This window comes from Benincasa hispida, unplaced genomic scaffold (genome assembly GCF_027475165.1).
Source record: "Benincasa hispida cultivar pf3 unplaced genomic scaffold, pf3_genome.v1.1 HicScf481, whole genome shotgun sequence".
Taxonomy (NCBI): Eukaryota; Viridiplantae; Streptophyta; class Magnoliopsida; order Cucurbitales; family Cucurbitaceae; genus Benincasa; species Benincasa hispida.
This window is the reverse complement of record NW_028326582.1, coordinates 2,872-29,486: the sequence shown is the minus strand read 5'-3', so window position 1 is coordinate 29,486 and position 26,615 is coordinate 2,872. Positions and strand designations below refer to the sequence as shown.

General features: G+C 39.8%; 1 pseudogene; it reads left to right on the top strand.

Moving 5' to 3' along the window:
• The first annotated feature begins 24,356 nt into the window (after positions 1-24,356).
• Positions 24,357-25,136, top strand: LOC150030187 (uncharacterized; annotated as a pseudogene).
• Positions 25,137-26,615: the final 1,479 nt, after the last annotated feature.

Here is a 26,615-nt window from a genome sequence, read left to right as displayed (position 1 = left end):
AGTTCTTCTCAACCTATTCGACTAGTTTAGCTACTCATGCACATTAAGAGAGTGAACAGATGTAGAAATAGGACTTTCATTGTATAAATATGAAAATGAAGTACAAAATAACAATGCAAGTATAGAATAAAGAGCCTGGTAGCAATCTCTTGCTGCCCAGGCGTTTACACTTTTTTTCTACTCGTGCTCAAAAGATAATCTCGCTCTCACAAGAGTCGGTCCGCTCTCTACTTCTACACCCCAAGGTTCTCTCTTGAGTTTCCCTGAGCAATCTTCGGTGTCACCACTCTTCTCTTGCTTCGCCTTAAAATGAAAAAGACTATGAACAAGGGTGTGCGAAATTGTGGAACAAAGAATAGCTGAACCCCTTTTCTGAAGGCTGCCCTTGGTATTTATAGAACATCTAGGGTGAAAGGCGGCTTCTCTCTCATGATTGTACAGATGGGACAACTTTAATTCTTGACTGATGCGTCGAATATTTTTCATCGAAAAGCTGATTGTACTTGTGATCGTTATCGGCTGTCAACTTAATTCGGATTCGACTGTCATCAGCTTTTTGTCCCATCGCATTAATTAGTCTTTCACTCAGATGCGCCCACCATGTTGCGCTGACCAAGTTGCGGCAATTCTTCTTGAGCAAATATTTGCGAGCACAATCATCGCAAAGCCTTGCGGTGAAGTTGCGCTCGACCGATGATTTTCTTATGATCACAATTTTCACCTTGCGTCAATGCATATTCTACACAAAAATACAAAAATCAACTGTTCTAATGCGATGAATGCATGCAATCGCAATATTATGAAATTGATGCTTAATGGACGCAATTTAACATATTTTATCAACGCAAGCCAACATTGTTTAAGAACTTAGCACTATGATAACGTGCATTTCTGCCTGTTATCACACCCCCAAATTTAAACAATGCTTGTCCTCAAGCATAAGCTAGAGATTTCCTTTAACAAGTCGACTACAATGTCCTTTTCCTAGATTTCTCAAGGATACTCCATTCGAATCCTATATACCAAAATTTTTTTAACTTTTATTCAAGTCTCTTCTTAAAATATTTCTAAAACCTAGGGACTGCAAGCTCAACCTTCAAAAGGACTTTACTACATTCCGAAATATTGCATGATTTATTTCAAAAAGATTTTTTTTTTTCGAGGTGTCAAATGATTTTATCCTCGCATATTTCTTGCCATTGTTATTTTTTTTCTGACCTTGCGCTGATCCAAGTACCTTGCCTTTGTTTTGGCTTACCCCCACGGGTGTCATGCGGACATCCAACTACGAGTAATGCACTATTTCTCAGACTAAACTCATACCTACTTAGCAGTGGAGTTGCGGTCATTTATTTATGCATTGATTCTGGTGACATACTTTCGTTTTGGATTTCCTCCACGTGTGTCATGTGGACATCCAACTACGAGTAAGTACCTTTCACAACTTAACTCTTATCAACATGGGTTTCATTGCATTAACAGTGGAGTTGTTATTCTCAATTTTTTTTTTTTTTTTGTAGAAATAGCAAGGTCAAAAATAAATACCTCACCCTAAAATTTAAAATGCAGCAATGTCCTCATTGCCAAAAGATTGAAATGAGTCATGTGATTTTCTTAGAATTCTTTGTAAAGAGAGTTTGAAAGAAAGGTAGAAAACCCCTAACTTCTAGAAATCTTTTATGAGGTGACTATCTTAAGATTAAGTTGACTCTAGTATATACGAAAGAAATAGAAGTATGTTTTTCATCATTGAAATCATACTTGGAAAAGGGACATTATGCGATAACTTACTAAATTTATCTATGTCAAATGATTGCGCTAATCAAAGAGGATGCGGTGATAAACTTTTAAAACTAACATGTGATGCGATAGCGCAAAATTTGAAATAAAGATAAGGGAGAATACACCCCCAAATTTGCGTTGTTGCCCGGATTGTGTATTGACGCATCCATCTTTGCGGTGATCTATCTTCTTTAGATTGCGGTGATGGAATAAGATAAGTAGCTTCTCCGTGTAACATCTCCACAATCCAGCGACTCGATCATTGCAATAAAAATAGAGAGAGGGTTAAATTATTTTAAACAAAAGAAAACTCGTTATCGCAATCTCCCCCCCCCCCCCCTTTTTTTTAAATAGATTAAGAACAGATAAAGCTGAAAAGAGATAGTGTAACGAAAATTCGAAATAGTAGAGAAAAGTTGAAGATTCATGCTTCCCACAACTTGCGTCCCTGATGGATTGCGATCGTTTGATAACGCAGGGACCCCCTACTTCCTTCTTTATTCAAAGTTCTTTAGTTCCACAGAGTCGAATTTACGATGCCAACCTTTTCCATGATATACCTTTACTCGCTGGCCATTAACTTTGAATATTTTGGTTCCGTCGTCGTTGGATAGTTCAACCATGCCATGTGGAAATACTTGTCTAACTATAAATGGTTCGGAACAACATGACTTTAGTTTTCCCAAGAAGAGCCGCAGACGTGAGTTAAAGAGTAGGACCTTTTGCCCGACTTGAAGGTTCTTATCGTATATGCATTTGTCATGCCAGCGCTTAGTGGGCTCTTTGTAAATCTTTGCATTTTCATATGCATTAATCCTCCATTCTTCTAGCTCGACCAGTTGTATTTTTCGTGCTTCTCCTGCCTTCTTCAAATCAAAGTTCAGCTTCTTTACCACCCACAGTGCCTTATATTCCAGCTCCAAAGGGAAGTGACACGCCTTACCAAATACCAACGCATATGAGGACATACCTATAGGTGTTTTAAATGCAGTCTGGTATGCCCACAATGCATCGTCAATTGTTGCCCAATCCTTTCGCGAAGGCCTTACTACCTTCTCAAGTATCAGCTTAATTTTTCTATTGGACACCTCGGCCTGACCATTCGTTTGCGGATGGTATGCGGTGGCCACTTTGTGGAAGATGTTGTATTTGTGCAGCAATTCCTTTGATATTATGGTTGACAAAGTGGGAACCTTCATCACTTATGATGGCACAGGGAGTGCCAAAACGAGTGAAAATATGTTTCTTTAGGAACTGAGAGATTACCGCCGCATCGCTTGCGGCACATGTTATTGCCTCTACCCACTAGGAGACATAATCGATGGCTAATAAAATATAATGTTTACCATTCGAGAGAGGGAATGGTCCCATGAAATCAATCCCCCATACGTCGAACAATTCCAGCTGCAAGATGGTGTTCATTGACATTGCATGTTTCCATTAAATGTTACCTGTACGTTGGCACCAATCACACTTCATTGTGTAGTTAGCTACATCCTTGAACAATGTAGACCAAAAGAATCTACTCTGTAAGACTTTGGCTGTGGTGCACTGCCCTCCAAAGTGCCCACCATATGGTAAGTCGTGACATTGCGATAATATGCGTTGTTGAGCAGCATTTGGTATGCATAATCGAAAAATCTGGTCTGCCCCTCTTTTATACAGATTCGGCTCATCCCAATAATAATGTTTGCATTCATGTTTGAACTTCTTTTGTTGGTGGTAGGTGTAATCTTCAGGAAATTGCTCACAGACCAGATAATTGACTATGTCTGTATACCAGGGCAATTTTTCAATATGGAACAGCTGCTCATCCGGGAACACCGCACTTACCTCAGACTCATTGCGGTCAACCTCAGGATTTTCCTGTCTAGACAAATGATCTGCAACTTGATTCTCTGTCCCCTTTCGGTCAATTATTTCTATGTCAAATTCTTGAAGGAGGAGAACCCATCTGATCAACCTTGGCTTTGCGTCCTTCTTTGTCATTAAGTACTTTATTGTCGAATGATCAGTATGGATGAGTACCTTTGTTCCCAACAGATATGCCCGAACTTTTTCCAATGCAAAATTATCACCAGAAGCTCTTTTTCTGTGGTGGTATAACTTGTCTGAGCAGGATTTAATGTTTTACTCGCATATGTGATGGGATGCAATATTGTTTTTCTCTTTTACGCTAAATTTGCTCCCATCGCATACCCGCTTGCATCACACATTATTTCAAAAGGAAGTGTCCAGTCCGACGAAATCAATACGGGTGCAGTAATCAGTGCATCTTTCAAAACTCTGAATGCATTGAGGCAGTTGTTGTCAAATTCAAATTTTCTATCAGCCTCTAATAACACACTTAGTGATCGAGCTATTTTAGAAAAGTCTTTGATAAATTGTCTGTAGAATCTAGCATTCCCCAAGAAGCTTCGTACAACCTTCATGCTTATTGGAGGTGGAAGTTTTTCAATTTCTTCGATTTTTGCTTTGTCCACCTCCAACCCATCCCGGAAAACCTTATGTCCCAACATTATGCCCTCCTTCACCATGAAATGACATTTTTCCCAATAAACATCAGACTCATCTCTTCGCATCTCTTCAGTATCTTCTCCAAGTTGGCTAGACAAACTTCGTAGATGTTCCCATAAACAGAGAAGTCGTCCATAAAGATTTCAACATAGTCCTCAAGATAATCTGAAAAGATGGCCATCATGCACCTTTGGAACGTGTTTGGCATATTGTAGAAGCCAAACAACTTGCGGCGAAAAGAGAAGGCCCCATATGGGCAGGTGAATGTGGTATTTTCTTGATCTTCTAGAGCTATCATAATTTGGTTGTATCCGGCATAACCATCCAGGAAGCAGTAGAAGTCATTTCCTACTAGTCGGTCTAGCATTTGATCAATGAATGGGAGAGGAAAATGATCTTTCTTTGTGGCCGCATTCAGCTTGCGGTAATCCATGCAAATGCGCCACCCAGTGATGGTCCTTTGCAGTATTAATTCATTGTTTTCATCCGGGACTACCGTCATGCTGCCCTTTTTCAGCATACACTGCATGGGATTGACCCACATGCTATCTGCTATAGAATAGATAATGCTTGAATCAAACCATTTAATGATCTTCTTCTTGATGACCTCTTTCATCGCAGGGTTGAGTCTGCATTCATGTTCGATCATTACTTTCTAGTCCTCTTCAAGACGAATGTAGTGCATACAAGATGCAGGGTTAATTCCTCTAATGTCGGCGAGCGTCCAGCCAATTACTCGCACATGTTTTCTTAGAATGCTCATCAACGCATTCTCTTGGTCTTCATTGAGCACAAAGGAAAGGATAACGAGCAACTTCTCATTTTGCCCCAAAAATACGTACTTCAAATGATTTGGTAAGGTCTTTAATTCCAGTGTTGGTGGTTCTACCAGGGATGGTTGCGTTGTTTTTCTTTCTTCTTTTTCTGTTGGCTCTTATTCTTGAATTGCGATCATTTCTTCTTCCTTATTTGTCTTTGTCATGATCGCATTACAGGCAGTAACGGATGCACTGGCATCCTCTTCTTCATTCTCTTCATCAAAATTTTCTTCTTCAATCGAATTATGGTCATCATCTAAGTCTTGTAGGTCTTCTTCATCTGAAAACTTCATGGCACGAATTATGTTAAACTTGAGCTTCTGTCCGTTGATGCTTAAAGTGATTTCCCCTTTATGCACATCAATCTGAGCATGACCTATTGATAGAAAAGGTTGCCACAGAATGATGGGCACATCTTTGTCGGCCTCATAGTCCAAAATGATGAAGTCAGCTGGTAGAATAAATTTGTCAATAGTTATCAGCAAGTCCTTCACCTTTCCCTCTGGATCCATCAGAGATCTATCGGCCAGTTGGAGAGTCACTGTTGTGGGCACAAGTTGCCCCACATTCAGTTGCCTAAAGATTAATAGAGGCATCAAATTTATGTTGGCTCCCAAGTCACACAAGGCTTGCCCAATGTACAATCCTCCTATGGAGCAAGGAATAGTAAAGCTCCTAGAATCGCTCATCTTCAGTGGAATAATTGATTTTGAACTTTGAGTTATTGCCACCGTTGCAAACTTACTAGCTTCCCTCTTCTTAGTTACCATATCCTTTAGAAACTTTGCGTAGGCAGACATTCCCTCAATCGCTTCAATGAAAGGAATATTAATGTGTAATTGCTTTAACATAGATAGGAAGTGTTGGTACTGTACCTCTTCGTTCTTTTTCTTCCTTAGTCTCTGTGGGAAAGGGGGTAACTGCACTTTCACGGTTCTCGTCTCGGTTAGCTTTGAGGTCGACACAACCTCTGGTTCTACTGCTTCTTTTTCTCTTTCTTCTTCTTACATCACCGCAATTTCAGGTTTAGCCGCAATGGAAGCTGTCCGACTAAGCTTCTTCTTTTCTCCATCCACAGTCTTCTCACTTCGTAATGTCATAACCTGACATTACTCTTTACTTGATCCCCCCGGGTTGCATGGGAGTTTTGTTGAACTTGGCAAAGCCCCTTGCTGTCTACTTTTCACCTCACTCACAATTTTCTTCAGGCAACCCTCCTTCCTTTTCCATGTTACTCAAAATACTCCTGAACACCTATTTGCCGTCTCTTCTCTTATTCTCGCTTTCAAAAGAAAATGTTGGGAGTAGGGCACTCTTCGTGCTCTGCCCCTCTTTGATTTGAAGTGGTCTGGCTGCTAAAGGCTTTCATCGAGGTTTTCCGGCGATTCGTGGAATGGGTTTAGGTTGGGCAGCAAGACAGCGACTTACCGCGAGGAATGCCACCTCTCTTGCAGTGATTTGGGATTGTGAGGGTGATGAGGGTAAAGAAGATGAGTGGGAAGTTTGATCAGCCATGGTTGTACTGTGTGAAAAAGTTGGGAAGCTCATAGGGTTTTAGGAAGAAAATTTGAAGTCTGCGTATGCAGAGGCGATTAGGGTTTCTGTTTGTAAAAGACTCAAATAGAATCTCTCAAACGAAGAAAGTGGGAATTTATAGGTTGGGCCTTGATGAGCCCAACGCAAATTCTGCGATGGCAGGCCTCGAGGTACTCAAAAAGCCTACCGTCGCGTTCCTCACATTTATGAATTAGCAGAGAAGTACGTCCTTTCACCTGCTAAATCATCATTTCCTTGGAAGCCTAAACGATTGGACTAATCTATTTGCAAAAAGAATTTTTCTTTGGTGTTTTATTCGGATGGGTGAAAGGTTAAGATTAACGCAATGCATCCATCAACGCAAATGCATCTTTGCAGAGGACGGGCAACAATGCATGTATCAGCACAACACACCCCTCAACTCAGCGCATTTCTAGAGGACGAGCGCACTGTATTTCTACTGGCGCAACATTACCTTGACATAGTGTGTTTTTGCTATGGACGGGCGAAAAATACATACGAGCGCAACACACCCCTCAGTGCAATGCATTTGGGTAGGATGAATGCAAAATGTATCTTGTTAGCACAAGATGCACCCATCATCGCAATGCATACCGGATGTGTTTTATTATTATTATATATTTTTTTTTTTTCATCAATGCAAGTCACTAGAACTTTGCAGTATTCACTTACTTGTCATTAGTCATTCACGAAAATTAAGAATAACACAATTAATTCATAGAAGTAAGGGATTTGAACAAAGCACTGAAATTGATGCAATTGAATTTAATGAGAATTAAATTCCTAACGCAATAAAAGTTAGTTTAAGGAAACAATAAATGACTAAATTCATGAAGCAATAAAGGAAGCAATTAAGAAAGCAATTAAACATAGAATTTAGAGATATGGATTGAAAGACGATTTCCATGATTACCGCAATCCACACCTCGGCAGGCGGTCAAGCTTGCCTGCACAATGTCATCACAGACATTGTTCCTTCCTGTGAGATCCCAGGGCTTCGGAATTACTTGGCAGCATTCTAGATGTTCTATTGCGTAGTTCGACTGCCAACTGCCGAACTTGGATCCTGATTGAAGATGCCTGCAACTGCATGACAGCAACGTTTTTCTCAATATATTGCTTGAGCAGGGACTCCAATGAATTTCCAGAGGTGTTTGAGGAGGACGGTTGGTTTTGCAGTGGTCTTTGATGACTCTAGTTCTGATTTTGATGAAAAGGTGGAGGATTTCCTCGATTCCCAAAGTTGTTGTTCTGATGGTTACTCGGCCCTTCTTAGTTGTGATTTCCTCCCCAACCAAAGTTAGGGTGATTTCGCCAACTGGGATTATAAGTGTTGCTGTAAGGATTATTTTGGATAGCGAACATTTGTTGCGGGATTGACGGGCACATTTCTACCGCATGGTCCCCTCCACATTGGACGCAGTTTATTGCGGCCACTTGTGCCGGTGCATTGGGTTGCGCTGAACTTTGAGAGAGGGCACCTTGATTAAGTGCCATCGTCTGGAGGAGAAAGGTTATCGCGGCCATTTAAGCAGCCAAAGTTGTCATTGTATCTGCAGGTACAATCGCATTATCGTTTCTTCTTCTCTTGGAGCCTCTTCCCCCGTACCTATCATCCACCTAGTCATCTTTGTTTCGAGATATGCGATCAATGATGACCTTTGCTTCTGTGTAGGTTTTATCCATAAATCCTCTCGCAGTGGAGGCATCAGCAATGGCTTGCGTTGATCTGTTCAGGCCGTTATAAAACGTTTCCATCTGAACGCAATCGAGAATCCCGATATGCAGACAATTCTTCACCAACCTTCTGAAATGCACCCAAACGGCGCTCAAAGACTCGTTATCCATTTGCTCGAAGTTTAGCATGTCCTTTCATCTTCTTGCGTTGACTGCTGGCGGGAAGACATTTTTCATGAACTGTTCTACCAACTGGTCGCATGATGTTATTTTCATTTGGCTCTAATGAATGAGCCCTCTTAGCCTCATCCCTCAGTGTATATGGGAAGAGGTAAAGTCTAATACCTTCTAGGGTGATGCCAGGGATGGAGAAGGTACTGCACATCCTGACAAAGCTGGTAAGATGGGCATGCGGGACTTCACCTTATAGACCTCCAAATTACCCCATGTTTTATATCATTTGGAGCATGATCGGCTTTATCTCGAAACGTGCATTCTTCTAAACTATTGGACATGAAATTCCAGGCGAGAAGTCATAGAGATTGGGCGCCGCATAGTTCCTCATTGGGATATTGCGGTCAGCAACAAGAAATACGAGGTCTTGCATTGGCCGATTTACCCCTTGATTTCCTTCGGGTGCCTCGTTATTATTGTCTGCCATATTGACTCTTCTACACCTTGCTCTGTTCTGGCGTGCCCTTGCGCGAAAAGTACGCTCGATCTCCGAGTCAGCTTCGAATTCTGGATCAGTTCCAATATTCATAAGCCGTCAACCTATTCTTCGCGTTAAACAGACAGTACAAAGAGATCTGTCCTGCAAAGTATTCAACACTAACCGTTATCAATCTCTGGAAACGGCGCCATAAACTTGATGACATAATTTTAATTTTTTTTTATCTTTATCTAACTCTAACGTATGGCTTGTGAATGGAATGAATGATGTGCTAATATACGCTTAAGTTCTTTGCGATAAAGACAATTTTTATGCTATACTACGTTCTGAATATGCATTGTAAATGAGATGCTCATAGTATGCGATGTAGTAGTGCGTGTCACAAGTTTCCTTGGGCTGAAACCAAGTATAATTCCAACGCAAGTTTCTCAGAATAATCCGAGCTCGAACACAGGAATTGTTTTCGTTAATGCGATACTAATTGTGATACATGCGACCGGTTTTTATCAATGAATAAAGAATGTTTGTTTATACAGGAATATAAATTGCAGTGAAATAAAATTGTGTTGATAAAATAAACCTAAGCTCATATGATATATGATACATGATACTGAGGTCGAGAACTGACTATGAAGTTGTACAAAGAATCTGTGTATGCGATGGCAAGGCTTTATGAATGAAGCAGAAAGAGAAAAAGGAAATAGTAAAAACATCACAAATTTGTCAATTGCGTTAAAGATGCAACTAAGGTTCTACTTTCCCTTGGCGTACACCTCTCGGTGATCGGCCGCGTTCCCATATCTCTATAGTGAAACAAGGATGAACGTGATGAACGCAGGTTGTTTTCATCTCTGGAAATACTTCTTGCTTTAGTTAACGCATTCTTCCAACCCTCTCTCGGTAGGCGGAATAACATCTTCACTTCTGCTCTCATAGGTGAAGATGCCGACGAGCATGCTTTAGATAAACTTACTTATTTCCGTAACACAAATTAACTCACTCACTTAATTATTGCTATTTACCCAAGGGATTAAGAAAACAACATGGAGAAAATGGATTATGGATGTACGGAAATAGACAAAGAGATGACAATGGCAATTATCATAACATTTAATCCTAAGATTAAGCGTTCGATACATGGTATGAATGAAAGATTAGAGAAGATGAATACAGGTGATAAAATAGAGATTAGAAACAAATACAGAAAAAGTGTCAATGTCTTGACACAGATTCCAAATGGAGATTGTGCTTGTCGGCGTGTGGTAGTTGTGGAGAGGAAAGCTTCCCTCTCAGGCTTGCTTTCCTAGTAGAATTGACCTTCGCACAGAGCTTCATCTACAGGGATTGGACAGATTCTCTACTTGGAGACTCACCTCTTGGCCTTGTCTCATGATTATCCCGGATCTACTCTGGATAGTCGCTTCAGACTAGCCTCTCTCTCAGAATTAGTATATACACGTCTCTATGTAATCATGTATATTTTTCAGTGAATTTGCAGAAGCTATTTATAGGCTAAGCTTGGCTCTTTGAGTGTGTGGTCCCCACTTTATGGTTATGGTAGTTCTTGAAATGGTAGAGTAAGTATTCCTTCTGTTACGCAATCAACCTGTCAGAAATGCACAACTAAAAGCTGTACATTTGTCTGAATCTTCCGCAAATGCGTTGCTCTTCACATCTTCGATCGATCGCCGCATGCGGTGTTGTTTTTTGAATATCGCATGCAGTTGAAATTGTGTTGATCTCTAAGCTCAAGATCGATCGCCATCATTGCGTTAATCATCTTTTCGTTCTCAATTGATGGGCGCAATGCAACATAGATACGTTGTTTATTTTATCTTTGAGCCATGAATATATGCGGTGACTAATTTCCTACAAAATAGAACTGAAATATTCCATTCTACCATCTCAATGATGTTAGTGGGTGTATTGATGACAATTTATAATTTTCGCATTTCTTAGCCAATTTATATACTATTGACGCAACTTTTCTTTCTTTTCGCTGCAATATGTAAATAAAACAGTGTAAATAACTTGTATTTCTGCAAGTTATTAGGTTGTCGCACTGCTGATTGATTAAGATGGACATATAATATATCTGTGGTAAGGAGAGTTTAGCTATCGGTCATTTGTGGAGTGCCTGGCAGTTAATGGACGGTAGATCCCATGACTAAAGAGTTTAATCAGTTATTCACATATCGTTGGAGCTTCGAGTTATAGGTTCTTAAGGTCCCCTTGGTAGCTCATTGGATTCAGTTGAGGATCAGTTCTTGGTGTTGATTTGAAATGTTCAAATTGACAAGAGTTATTTTGATTATATATGATATAATCGGTATGATGTATGAGATACATCTAGTGGAGGATTGATGTAAATGAGATTTACATTAAGTACCATGGATTAGAAAAAGAACTATGGTTTATATGTTTCATAAGATAAAATATTAAAACTATAGGTTATAAATATAGTATGATAAGTTGGTATTTATAATAATATTAATTATTGGATAATTAATTCTTTTTCTTTAATAACGAATTGAGTTGGTGGTTATTGGATTTTCATGGAAACCGTGAGATAAAAGGAAAATGGTTTTCCTAATTTTAAAAAGTTTTCATAAAAAGTTTTTTTAGATTTCTCTCTCGCAAAAAGAATCTCAAGGTAGTCGTCAAGTAAATATAGATTTATTAAACGACAGCTTGGTTGAGCTAAACGATCGTACAATATTTACTAAACGATCGCATAGCTTTTGCTAGACGATCGCTTGCCCAAAGTAAATGATGGTGTAGTGTTTGTAGGTGACAGACACTAAGTTAAACGATGAGCTAAACGATCACATAGCTTTTGCTAGACGATTGCATAGCTTTAGCAAAACGATGGGGCATCGACCTATACGATAGGTCTCCGCCATCTCCTACTTGCCCAGTCGTGTACACGATCAGTGTTTCCTCCTTCATCTGCCTCATTTTAAGTCGAACAGAGCCCACCCTCTAGATTCTCACACCAAGAATACCAACATAGCCTTCATAGTGGTGTCATACTCAACTCGATACTGTCGAGGTTCTGTGGAGGCCGTTTGTGTTGCTGAGGAGTTCGTGACCGAGGCGATCGTTGAGGGCAAGTGTGAAGTGTTCGTGCTGTGTTGTGGTCATGTAGATTGAGCATTCGAGGTTGCTGTTGTTCGATCGGTCGTGCGCAAAGGAGCGTGGAGACACATCTTCAAATGTTCGTAGAGTTTTCTCTTTGTTCATTTGAGTTTTTGTGCTGTAATTTCTATATTAATTGTATAACTGCATGTTTTGTATTCGACTGTAATTTGTAATATTCATTCATGATTGTAATTTGAAATGATCTTATTTTCGTCGTTCATGGAAATCTCGAGTCCGATTTCCTTCAATTATCTCCCTCTCGTTACAGTTAGAAGAAAGTTGTATGAACGGTTATAGAATTAACATCACTCTCTCTTTCTCCAAAAATCTATAGAAGAAAATTCTTATTGTTTTTTTTCTCGCTCTCAATTCTCTCTTGTTTTTCAAAAGAGACTCCCACAAGTTTAGTCCATTGCCAGAGAAGAAGCCATTTTGGAGGCTAAGAAAACCTTGTATTGAAACCCTCCAATATTATTTGCTAATCAATTAAAATATGGATTAAAAGTCAACCTTCAATAAATTTGGAGACTATATTATAATTATAATATGCTTTTAGAAAAACAATATTTAATAAGAAGTATCCTTGTTATGTTTATATGAGAAAAAAATTATTAATAAACTATCCGCTGCGCTAACCTTTAATTTTGAAAAAAAAAATCAAATAATTATTTAACAAACTATTTTTATTTTAAGATTTTATTTTACTGACCAGAGATAAGGTTAGATTTAAATGTGGGATGTAGGAAAAAAAAAATTGTAACGTGGATTGCATTAATAATAATTTAATTCTCAATCATCTACAGCTGGAGCAAAACTGTCAGTGATAATTTTATTTTATTTTTTAAATATATTTTATTTTCTAATCATTGCTCTGTACACTATATAACTAATATAATAACTTCTTTCCCCTTCATTCTTTTCCTTCTTTTCTCTACCTTTCCATTTTGCTTCTCTCTTCTTCTTTCTCAATTTAGTTGTTTTTTTCCCTTTTAAGAACAAAGTTTTCTTCTTCCCTAATATATTCTTAGATGAAGATCTCTTCCTCAATCTAGCCTTCTCCTCTACAATCACATATCTAATAAAGCAAAAACAAACATTTAAGTTCTTTTTCCTTCCATGATAATCCTAATTTTTGAATAATAATACAACACATTGGCTATCACAATGAACCACATAATCTTTAGACAAAAATACCAAAGTTCTTCACTCAGTTCACTTAGCCTTATTGTCTCTTTGAACGTGTCTTTCCAACCCGTATATTTAGCTTTAATATTGAAAGAGCAACTGCAGATTGAAATGTACATTTGAAGCTAATTGTATTACGAAATAAAGAAATGATTAGCCCTGTTAATGATCCCTGTTCATCTTTATCTATTGCATCCTCAACATCCACAAAATCAATAAGTTATTCTTGTTCAGCTTTCATCTTTGAGTACAAAAGAACATATGTCATAATTCTTTTAACAAACCTAGATAGCCATTTCACAACTTAGCAATGAAATTTTCCACGATTGGACAACAATCAATCCATGTGCCAAATCAAGACTTGTATAGACCTAGTTGGCTTATCATTCCAATTGTAATTGATGATTAAAAATATGTATGTATTGATTTGGCTTAAAAACCTGCTACGAAAACGATGGTCAACTGCAAGTGCACACTATCAAGAAAAGTAATTATAATATAGAAAGCATTCAACGTATGGTATCCCAAAAGTCTATTTGCGAAATCCAGATATCAAAGAAGAAGTTTTCAAATTGAAATTGAAGATAACCAATAATAATGGTTGGATGGTTTTACAATTAAAACGAAAAATAATAATAAAAAACGGAGGATTCAGTCGAATTTCAGCCCTAATTAGGATAATAAACTTAAGCAATGCAACCATATTGCCCTTTATGTTATGAACAAGGTTAAACTTCTAATCAACCTTGATTTCAAGCACTCGAGAAACCGAAGTAATTGGCACTATATTTCTATGGCCCCAATTATAATTTAGATTATTTAACATTCATACCTTTAGTTCTATGGTGAGCTGCACGTCTAAGACCACGTGACGTTCTATGTGTAGACCCTTGGTTCCGTATTCTCTTGTGAAATCTTTATGTTGCCTTAACATTTCCAACTTTAAAACTCAACTAGCAGGCTACTTTAAGTGATTAGTTTAAATGAAGCTAAGATGTTACATAAAATCAACAAAGGAAATAACGTAAAAGAAGTGGGTGCAAGGCAATTCAATAACATAAACGGTCTTATCCTTTTTGGGTCATCCACCAAACTAAATCCCTTATAGAATTTACTCATAATTAATGAGGAATAATAACACTTCATGGAATGAAATTCCATGAGGTAAAATGTAGCAAAATAATGAAATAATGTAAGAATGAAAAGAAAAACAACAATGAAAATCTAATAGAAATATGGAAAACAATGGGTTGTGTGCTTGAACAAAGGCTACACGTCTAGGATTTCTTCTAAGATCGATTCAACATTTATCAAAATGAATCTTACTCGACATCATGTCTATCAGAGTATATTAGACAAATGAGGCCCTACTCTTCAAAGGAACTCTCGTTCTTGAAGAGGATAAAGGTTTTCCACAGTTAACGTATGAGTTTTTGTCAACTCAAATTCTCCTTTCATTTGATAATTATGACACTTTATATACACTCAATATGGTTGGGTGGTTGGCTAGTGGCCGAAATCTATGCTCCATGAAACCCTAGTTGAATTCAAGGTCACATAAGGGCTTAGGAGCGAAAAAATAGCAAAATATGATCAGCTACGAAAAGTTTGTTTCACTAGGTTTAGGGTGCAATGTGTCACGGTCATGCTTGTCCAGGGCCTGTTGCCCATGGCCGCATGCCCGATCCGACCCCCTTCTAGCATACTTTCATATCTTGTATTGTATTAGCTTAGTTAGCTTGCTTTCTTTACATTTTCATTATAAGTGACCACTCGCCCTTTTGCATATGCAAGGGCGCCAGTTGGATTTTTGTTCAGAATGCACTATATGGGGATAAGACTAACCATCACTTCCTCATACCTGGAGTAGTACTCTATAAAGCTGTTGTTGTTGCTTATTGCTTTCTAGTCTACTACAATCTTTCTTTCTTTATTCACACTCACAAAACTTCTTACGAAAACCTTTTCTCTAAACTCGTTTTCTAAAACCGTTTTCCCTAAAACGGGGGTGGAGGTTGCAAGAGGCACTCGATGTGCCATCGGTAGTTCGTATTCGAGTTGGCTGACTTGTTCGTGAGCGGGAACAAGTGCCACATAATCGCTAAGAGAAGCTTCCGAAAGAGCGATTGTGACAGTTGGTATCAGAGCCAGGTTGGCTTATAGAGGGAAGATCAGTGATCATGTCGGCGACGAAGAACCTGAACAAGTCCCATGTGGACAGATTGGTAGAGATGGAAGAGCAAATGCTCTACCTGAAAGAGGTCCCAGATAATGTTCGTTTCCTAGAGACTCGGCTACAAGAAGTTGCTGAGAAAGCCGATGCAATTGATGCGGTGGTAGGCCGCCTAGACGGATTACCCGTCAGAGAATTGATGATGAGGGTAGAGACCCTCGAGACCAAAACAGTACGGTTCGGCAGCTTTGAACGAGACGATAGCTCCTCGGGCTCTGTTGCCCACATAGAGGAGCGTGTCGAAGAGCTGGACAGCTCCCAAAAAGCACTACTTCAGATGGTAACCGATTTGTCTGAAGACTTTCGGTCGGCCCTTGATGTCGTCAGAGCCGAGATAGCGGATGTGAGTGCTAGGGTGAATCTCACCATCCGAGCGGTAGGGAACCAAGCCCCATCTGGGGGGAGCAATGGCAGTGAGCAAAATAAAAATCCTAGAACCGAAACCCTTCTGTGGGGTGCGAGAAGCGAAAGCCCTGGAAAATTTTATCTTCGACCTTGAGCAATACTTCAAGGCGACGAACACAGTGACTGAAGAGTCGAAAGTCACACTAGCAACGATACATCTAGCTGAAGATGCGAAACTGTGGTAGAGATCACGATTTACAGACATACAGGAAGGACGCTGCACTATTGATACTTGGGATAGATTGAAACAAGAACTTCGTTCGCAGTTCTTCCCTGAAAATGTCGAGATCTTGGCTCGAAAAAAACTCCGAGAGCTAAAGCAAACAGGTAACATAAAGGGACTACGTAAAACAGTTTGCAGGACTCATGTTGGACATACGAGATATGTCTGAAAAAGACAAGGTCTTTTTCTTTGTGGAAGGGCTGAAACCGTGGGCGAAATCAAAACTATATGAACAGAGAGTACAGGATCTCCCCTCTGCCTATGCGGCAGCTGAACGGCTATACGACCTTAGCACTGACTCACAGGATGTGAGGAAGCAATCAACTTCCTCAAATGGGGGAAACAGAAACAGCCGTTCCAGTCCTCCCAGACCTGGGGGAGGAGACAAGAACAAAGGGGGGGACCGTAAATCATCCCAACCGAGATCAGGAAACAACTGGCGGGGGCCGCCGCAATAGCATAACAATTACAATCGCCCCTTGTCTTGTTTCATATGTAGAGGGCCACACAAGGCGGGCGAATGTCCAAATCGAACCGCGTTCAATGCTTTTCAAGCCACGTTAGCCTCTACCTCCGAAGACAAGGCTGAACTGGAGGAGACGGTAACCGAGCCAGCTGCAGAAATTGAGAATCCCAGGATGGGGGCATTGAAATTCTTATCTGCACTCCAGAAGAATATGGGAAAGGCGACGGAGCCACTAGAGAAAGGTCTCATGTATGTGAACGCTTGAGTCAACCAAAGATCAGCCAAAAACACTATGGTTGACTCTGGGGCTACCCATAACTTCATGGCTGAAACGGAAGCTCGCCGCCTGAACTTGATTTGGGAAAGAGATGCAGGGAAGATGAAAGCTGTGAATTCCGCAGCCCTACCGATTACGGGGATAGCGAAGAGAACTCCGGTGAAGTTAGGAGACTAGAAGGGCTTCGTTGACTTCGTGATTGTCAAGATGGATGATTTGGACGTGGTACTGAGGATGGAATTCCTACTTGAACATAAAGTCATAACAATGCCCCTCGCCAAATGCTTCGTCATTACCGGATCTACACCCACCGTAGTCCAAGCCAGTATCAAGCAGCCAAATGGGGTGAGAATGATCTCAGCCCTTCAATTGAAGAGAGGTCTGGCCCACGACGAACCCACGTTCATGGCCATCCCGATAGAATCAGTTGAGTCCACTGAAGAGGAGATCCCCCAAGACGTTCTATTTGTCTTGGAAGAGTATCGGGATGTCATGCCGAAAAGCTTGCCCAAGTCCTTACCCCCACGAAGGGGGATTGACCATGTGATTGAGTTGTTACCAGGGGCAAAGCCGCCTGCCAAGAATGCATATCGGATGGCCCCGCCAGAATTGGCTGAGCTCCGGAAACAGTTAGACGAGTTGTTAGATGCAGGATTTATCAGACCGGCGAAGGCCCCTTACGGAGCCCCAGTATTGTTCTAGAAGAAGAAGGATAGGAGCCTCTGGTTGTGCATCGACTATCGGGCCTTGAATAAGCTCACAGTCCGCAACAAATATCCCCTTCCTATCATTACTGACTTATTTGATCAGCTTCACGGTGCTAAGTATTTCTCGAAGCTGGACCTACGGTCTAGATATTATCAGGTTCGAATTGCTGAAGGAGACGAACCTAAGACGACCTGTGTCACGAGATATGGAGCCTTCGAATTCCTCGTGATGCCCTTTGGCCTCACCAATGCTCCAGCAACGTTCTGTACCTTAATGAACCAAGTGTTTCACGAATACCTCGACAAATTCGTCGTAGTGTATCTTGATGACATTGTGGTCTATAGTGCCTCGCTAGAGGACCATCGACATCACCTCCATCTAGTCTTTGAAAAGCTGAGGAGAAATCAGTTGTATGTAAAGAGAGAGAAATGCTCCTTTGCCCAAGAGCGCATAAATTTCCTCGGCCACGTGATTGAGTGTGGTCGGATTGGTATGGAAGAGGGCAAGGTGGCCGCGATTAGAGACTGGAGGGTACCATCATCCGTGACCGAACTACGATCCTTCCTTGGACTAGCCAACTACTATAGGCGGTTCGTAGAAGGATTCTCGAGAAGAACAGGGCCATTAACCGAACTGTTGAAGAATGATAGCCAATGGAGCTGGACTCCTGAATGTCAAGCCGCCTTTGAGGGCTTGAAGAAAATGATGATTGAGGGGCCGGTCCTTGGAATTGCCGACGTGACCAAGCCATTTGAAGTAGAGACTGATGCTTCTGACTTCGCGTTAGGCAGTGTCCTCCTCCAAAACGAACACCCCATCACGTATGAGAGTAGGAAACTAAATGATGCCGAACGGAGGTATGTCGCCTCCGAGAAAGAGATGTTAGCAGTAGTTCACTGCTTGAGGGCCTGGAGACAGTATCTCTTGGGGGCCAAGTTCGTGGTCAAGACCGACAACAACTCCATTTGTCACTTCTTCAACCAACCGAAGTTGTCGTCGAAACAGGCACGGTGGCAGAAGTGTCTAGCGGAGTTCAACTTCCAATTCGAACATAGACCGGGGAAAAGTAACCAAGCGGCTGATGCTCTTAGCCGAAAGAGCGAACATGCGGCCCTGTGCATGTTCGCCCGCCTACAAGCAAGTACGTTGAGTGCAACAGTACGAGAAACTGTCAAAACTCACTTGAAAAACGACACAGCGGCGTAGGCCATCCTACAGTTGGCCAGAGAGGGGAAGACACGCCAGTTCTGGGTGGAAGATGACCTACTATACACCAAGGGCAATCGCCTCTACATCCCCAGATCCGGGGAGTTACGAAGGTCACTGATGAAGGAGTGCCACGACACACCGTGGGTAGGACATAATGGTTGGCAGAGGACTTATGCCCTTCTGAAACAAGGCTACTATTGGCCAAGCCTTCGGGACGATGTCATGTAATTTACCAAGACTTGCCTTGTCTGCCAACAAGATAAGGTCGAAAGGGCAAAATTAGCGGGTCTGCTGGAACCCCTACCTGTGCCCTCTAGACCATGGGAGAGCGTGTCTCTCGACTTCATCACCCATTTGCCCAAGGTGGAAGAGTTCGAATCGATCCTTGTTATCATCGACCGGTTCTCAAAATATGCCACTTTCGTCCCAACGCTGAAAATTTGCACAGCCGTGATGACTGCCCAGCTGTTCTTCAAACACATCGTGAAATTATGAGGTGTCCCCACGAGCATTGTTAGCGATCAGGACGGAAGATTCACTGGGACATTCTGGACCGAATTGTTCAAAATATTGGGGTCAACACTGAATATCTCCTCTAGCTATCATCCCCAAATTGACGGCCAGACGGAACGCTTCAACAGTATGCTCAAGGAATATCTGCGTCACTTTATCGACGCTAGGCAGAAGAACTGGGTCCAGTTGTTAGATGTGGCTCAGTTCAGCTTCAATAGCCAACAGAGTTCCGCGATCGGAAAAACGCCCTTCGAAGTGGTGTGCGGCAGACAGCCACTCATGCCACACTTGGTGGACCACCCTTATGCAGGCAAAAGTCCTCAGGCACATAACTTCACTAAAGAGTGGAGCAAAATCTCTGAGATAGCTCGCGCCTACCTAGAAAGAGCATCAAGAAGGATGAAAAAGTGGGCTGATAAGAAGCGGAGGGCCCTCGAGTTTCAAGCCGGGGACAAGGTCCTGATCAAGCTACGACCGAAACAGTTTCGTTTCCGAGGCCAGAGAGACCAATGGCTAGTAAGGAAATATGAAGGTCCAGTGGAGATAATTGAGAAGGTCGAGAGAACCACATATAAGGTCTAGTTACCCTCATGGATGAAGATTCATGCTGTCATCCATGTGAGTATCCTGAAGCCCTATCATCCCGATCCCGAGGATGAACAAAAAAACATGCTAAGGCGCCCACCAGTCACGATGAAGAGTTCTGCTGAGAAAGAAGTTGCACAAATCCTGAATAAACGTACGCGCCATATTGGAAGACCCAGACGTGAACTGACAGAGTTCTTAGTGAAATGGAAGGATCTCCCAGACGAAGAGATCAGTTGGGAGCGGGCCGAAGAATTGAAGAATGCAGCTCTAGCCATCGCAGATTTTGAACAAGGTCAGTTGACGGGGACGTCAACCAATTAAGTGGGGGAGAATGTCACGGTCATGCTTGTCTAGGGCCTATTACCCATGGTCGCATGCCCGATCCGACCCCCTTCTAGCATACTTTCATATCTTGTATTGTATTAGCTTAGTTAGCTTGCTTTCTTTACATTTTCATTGTAAGTGACCACTCGCCCTTTTGCATATGCAAGGGCGCCAGTTGGCTTTTTGTTTAGAATGCACTATATGGGGATAAGACTAACCATCACTTCCTCATACCCGGAATAGTACTCTATAAAGCTGTTGTTGTTGCTTATTTCTTTCTAGTCTACTACAATCTTTCTTTCTTTATTCACACTCACAAAACTTCTTACAAAAACCTTTTCTCTAAACCCGTTTTCTAAAACCGTTTTCCCTAAAACGGGGGTGGAGATTGCGAGAGGCACTCGGTGTGCCATCGACCAAATGCTCTTAGACACATGTGCCGCACAATCGCTAAGAGAAGCTTCCGAAAGAGCGATTGTGACACAATGCGATTACATTGAAATATGATGCGGTCACATCATTACAATTTTCTAGTTTTCTTCAAAGTTACAGCACTGCTTAAATCATCTCAAAATAGCCTAATTCACATAAAAAAAACATCTTACAATCACCCAAAATGACTCGTAAACATGTAATAACGTGTTTTTGACTAACTTCTGACTTCCCAAAGATTTAATATCACACTTTATCTCCAGTTTTTACATGAATTAACCATTATTTAAAGGTAAAAGTGTTCAAAATATGGTATTTATCACTAACCAACAAGTTCTCTTATTACCTTATAGTAGCATTGGAAAGAAAGCTTATAGCCAGTAGTAGCATTGTCTACCACTAAAGTTGAATTTATTGTCTTTTTTGAAGTAGATAGTAAAGGAAAGGTCTTTGGTTAAAAGGCCTTTGAAAGATTTTAAGGCTTATCAACAAACGATCAAGGTTTATTATGATAATCATAGAAAAATTGTAACACCCTAAGCCTAGGATTTGAAATTTGGATGACCTTAACATTCTTTTGTATTCTTGTCGACATGACTGAAGGATCTCTTATGCAAGGTACCTCTGAGTGAAAGTGGATCTTTCCAAAAGCATTGTGATAGAATTACCACATTTACATTCAAACAAACAGATAAGCATCATACTGTGAAATTACCAGCATGCTTTAGAAATTCAACAACACGAGAACAAGAAAACTTACCAGTTAAAGACTCTCTTCAGTAGAAATCTCGCTCTCTCCATGAACGGATGCTCTCGCTCTCGGGAACGACAAGCTATCGTTCAACAAAACTCCAATCGTCTACCAAGAATGACCACCAAATGAACAAACGAAGAATGGGGACAACACCACAACTTCGAACCCTTAGTATTCTCGGTGTGAGAATCCAAAGTGTGGGCTTTGTTCGGATTTTGTTGAGGGTAGAAGGAAAAGAGATCGTATACAACGATCAAGCAAGTGGGACAAAGTGCTTGATCGTTTAGGTAAAGTACACGATCGTGTAGGAAAAAGGCAGCGATCGTCTATACGATCGTTTAGTAAAAGCTCAGCATTAGACAATCGTTTAGGAGAATGTATGCGATCTTTTAGAAAGAAGCGTGCAGGTGTAAGCAATCATCTAGTAAACTCAAGCTATCATATAGTCTCTGATTTACTAAGTGGTAAGCAGCTAACACCTTTGTGAGCAAATAATCCTGTTCTTTGCAAAATGAAAACAATTTTCATTTTATTCTTCAGTTACGAAAATCGATTGGAACTTTCCACTAACGCACATTTACGAAGAAAACGGCTGCCAATTATCCTATAATTGTCCAATTAAAAAAATAATAAATATAATCATATTATATTCATTAACCTATAATTTAATATTAGCCATAGTGTTTTCTCCTCCATTAGATATAAATCGTATTTATATCCAATTTCTTCTAATTAATGTATCTCATACATAAAGTCCATATATAATTAACCAGTTAAATCATATCATATATAATCGAACTTCCTCTTGTCAATTTGAACATTTCAAATTGACCCAAAAACTAATTCTCAACTTGAATCCATTGAGCTACCAAGGGGACTTTATGGAACTATGGCTCGAAGCTCCAACAGTAGGTGAATAACTGACTAAACTCTTTAGCCACGAGATCCACCATCCGTTAACTGCCAGGCATTCCACTAAAGACCAACAACTGAAGTCTTCTTACCACATATATATTTTTGTGTCCATCAGATATAACCAATCAATAGTACAATAACCCTTCATAGATGCTCGTAAGTACAGCTGGACCAATTTACCGTTTTGCCCTTGTAGTTACATCTAATTCCTTAAGTACCACTGATCCCTCTAATGAACAATACAACATAGTCCTACTATGTGTGGACACCTCTCGGGTCATGAGAATGTGTGTGGCACCATATTGTTCAAGCTCCGGGATCAGCCCTTAAGGGAGCATTCTATCTACTTACCCCTCCTTCAAAGAAGGAGTAAATTCCATCTTGTGTAGCTGAGTTCCCAGCTCTCAAATCAGACAAATCCCAAAGTGGTAAGTTTGAGTCAGCGACCTGGCCACTCGCACCCATGCAATCAAAGGATCGCTCTCAATGGCAGAAGTTCCTAACTCACTCAGGATTGAGGTCATGTTACCTATGGTCATTCTAGTGAAGTGAAGTCTCTGCCATGAACGGTGTTATATAACGAGACGTTAACACTTCATGGCCAGGTCTTATACAAACTCGTTGTATAGAACGCCCCTACTCGCACGTCCCTACATGAATGATCAGGATCAGACCATCTATAGCAAGTCACAACACTTGTAACTATTCTACAAAGCGGGCTGCATCCGTAACGTTACCAAGATAAGATTTTTCTCCTATATTCATAAACTACAGACCATTTTGGTTATCGCTTAAGACATGATCCACTTGTATGTCACCACATACATGCTTAAGTTATATAATGACAACCAGGGATTTTAGTTTATTGGTTTGTGGTAAAACAAATAAAACATCCAATTTACAAAGTCGAGTAGTGAAGAAAATATCATATATTATACATCGCAAGTGTTCGTACAAACTGTGTTTACAAACTATAGGACATGAGACTTTAGGGCATCATCCCCAACAATGACAATGTCACCCTTATTTCTCTTAAAGAGCTTCTAAGAGTAAAGAAATATTCCCCACAAACCAACCTGAGACTTTTTATGTATCTTTTGTTTTCACTCACCTGCTTCCTTGGAAGATTCTCAAGAGGTCACCCGACATAGAATTGCTCCAACTAAGTGCTTAACTTTGAAGTTTCTATATGATTGAGCCACGGGAAAGGAAAGTGCATCTTGTTGGTATAAGTAGTAACTTTCAACCACTTTAATCATTTATTAACATAGTTTCATATCCTCGTGATCTCTCTCATTCAAATGTGATCTTAGATCATTCATGGACCCTTTCTAAACTTGGATGTTACAACAATCTATCTATTCAAACAGTAGGACTAAGCATATATGTGTCAAATTTCATTTTCTATGAGAAGAAATTCATAAAGGAAAAATTGAGGTGATCAAAATACATACCTCTGGCACACAAGTTTCTTCATTTTACTAAGCTGGTTGGTTTTGAGCTACCTAAAAATAGATAGAATTATAGGTTAAAAGAGGTATTTTTGTTGTCAAAGGTGTATGTTGAAATATAAACTTGATTTTGGGCTTAGTCCAAAACAAAAGCCCAATTTCTAAAAAAATTACTTATTAGAATATTCTAAAAAAACTATTTGTAGGAGATACTTGGAGTAGATTGAAGAATTATATAAAAAATATGAGACAAAAGTGTAATTGTAAAGAACATTCTCGAGTTTTACCATCAGATCATAATATGTTGACAAAATCCTAGATATAGATTTAGGTGTGCTAACTAGTATAAACTGAAAGGATGTCCTACCATTTATATCAAATAAAAAAAATTATAAGTGCTCAATAATACAAGTAGCCTGTTTCTCAATTCTTTCTTCCAAATTACCTTCAAGCTTCAAGATTTCTTTCCAACAAAGGGTATTAAAGCTTAAAGGTCCTTTTCAAGAAGATGGCAAGCAATAGCATGGTCCCATTCCAAGTCTTAATGCTCAACAAGAGCAACTTTGATAATTAGTGTATCAAGATGAAGTCTCTCTTTGGCTCAAAAGGTCTGTGTGAGATTATAAAGAAAGGATATATCGAGTTTGAGAATGGTAGTGGTCTTTCTCAAGTATAAAGGGATAGTTTGAGAGACTCAAGAAAAAGAGACAAGAAGACTCTCTGTATAATATATCAAGGAATAGATGATGATGCTTTTGAGAAGATTTTAGAAGCAAAGGAAGCGAAAGAAGCATGGGAGAAGCTTCAAACATCGTACAGGGGAGAATATCTAGTTAAAAAGGTACATTTCAAACTCTAAGAGCTAAGTTGAAACTTTGTATATGAAAAAAGTAAAAGTCATCTTAGAATATTTCTCTAGAGTCTTAACTATCACCAATCAACCTAAAAGAAATGGTAAAAAGATTGATGACACAAAAATCATGGAGAAAATGCTAAGTTCATTGGATCCAAAGTTTGAACATATTGTTGCCATAATTGAAGAAACAAGATTTGGAGGTCAAGACCATTGAGTAACTCATGGGCTCGTTACAAACATATAAAGAGAAGAAAAATAAGAAGGAAGGAATTGTGGATTAATTGCTCAAGTTGCAAGTTGATTCGACTAGTGGAGGAATTAGTCCTAATAATAGAAGTGAACAAGGATGAGAACATGGTGGACATCGAGGACAAGGAAGAGGTCACAGACAAGGATAAGGAGATGGTTGTCAATGAAGACATACACAAATAATGAATGGAGTAAAGACAATGTATAGTACCTAGATATTGGGCAAGCAACCCTATATGTGGAGAAAGAAGCATGTTCGTAAAGCTTGATTAATCAGTGAGTGGCAATGTAGCCTTTAGAGATGAATCCAAGATAGAAGTAAAACAAAGATATAACATTCTCATCCAATTGAAGAATAGGGATCACCAATTTATTTCAAATGTTTATTGTGTACCAACTACGAAGAGTAATATTTTAAGCATTGGCCAACTCTTAGAGAAAGATTATGACATTCGAGTAAAAGACAACAACCTTTCTATAAGAGACAATGCAAATAACATGATTGCTAAGGTACCGATGACAACAAATAAAATGTTTATACACAACATTCAAAATGACATTGCAAAATGCCTCAAGATGTGCCACAACGATGCATCTTGACTTTGGCATCTTCGATATCTTAATTTTGGGGGTTTAGAGTCACTCTCCAAGAAAAGAATGGTATGATGACTATCTTCCATAAGCCACCCCGATCAAGTGTGCGAAGGATGTCTACTTGAACAACAGTTCAAGAAAAGCTTCTCAAATGAGTCAAACTCAAGAACTCATAGGCCTTTGGAACTCATACATGTGGATGTGTGTGGATCAATAAAATCTAGCTCACTTGGTAAGAGTAATTATTTCCTTTTCTTCATTGATGATTTTTCGAGAAAAATATGGGTATATTTCTTGAGTCATAAATTAGAAATGTTCGAGAACTTCAAGAAGTTCAAATCCCTTATTGAGAAAGAAAGTGGTTTGGTGATCAAGGCCATGAGAGATCTGATCATGGAGGAGAATTCACATCAAATGAATTCCAAAAGTATTGTAATGATCTTGGAATTCATCGACCTTTAATAGTTTTGAGATCCTCTCAACAAAATGGAGTAGCAGAAAGGAAGAATATAACAATTTTGAATATGACAAGAAGTATTCTTAAAAGAAAGAAAAAACCAAAGGAGTTTTGGGCAAAAGTAGTAGTATGTGTAGTCTACCTACCCAAGCGATCTCTAACAAGAAGTGTATCTATAAAAACGCCACAAAAAGCATGAAGTGGAAGGAAACCTGGGATTCTCCATCTCAGAGTCTTTGGAAGCATTTCTCATGTGCATATACCAGATGAAAAGAAAAGCAAGTTGGATGATAAAAGTGGAAATACATCTTCATTGGTTATAACTCAAATATCATAGGCTACAAGCTTTACAATCTGGGTATGGAAAAGACAATCCTGAGTCGAGATGCAGTATTTGATGAAGAACCACATTTTTTTAAAAAAGTTTTGTTACATGTTTAATTTTTTCAACTTGTAAAAAAAATATTTTCATTGCTCAACACGTATTATTCCACTCACAATAAGGTACATTAACTACCCACAACACTAGCATATGGAACATCATCCATATATCATTCAGTTTCTTCTTCTGTTTGAGATGTGCAACTTAAGGATAATTTGAAATGATTTGC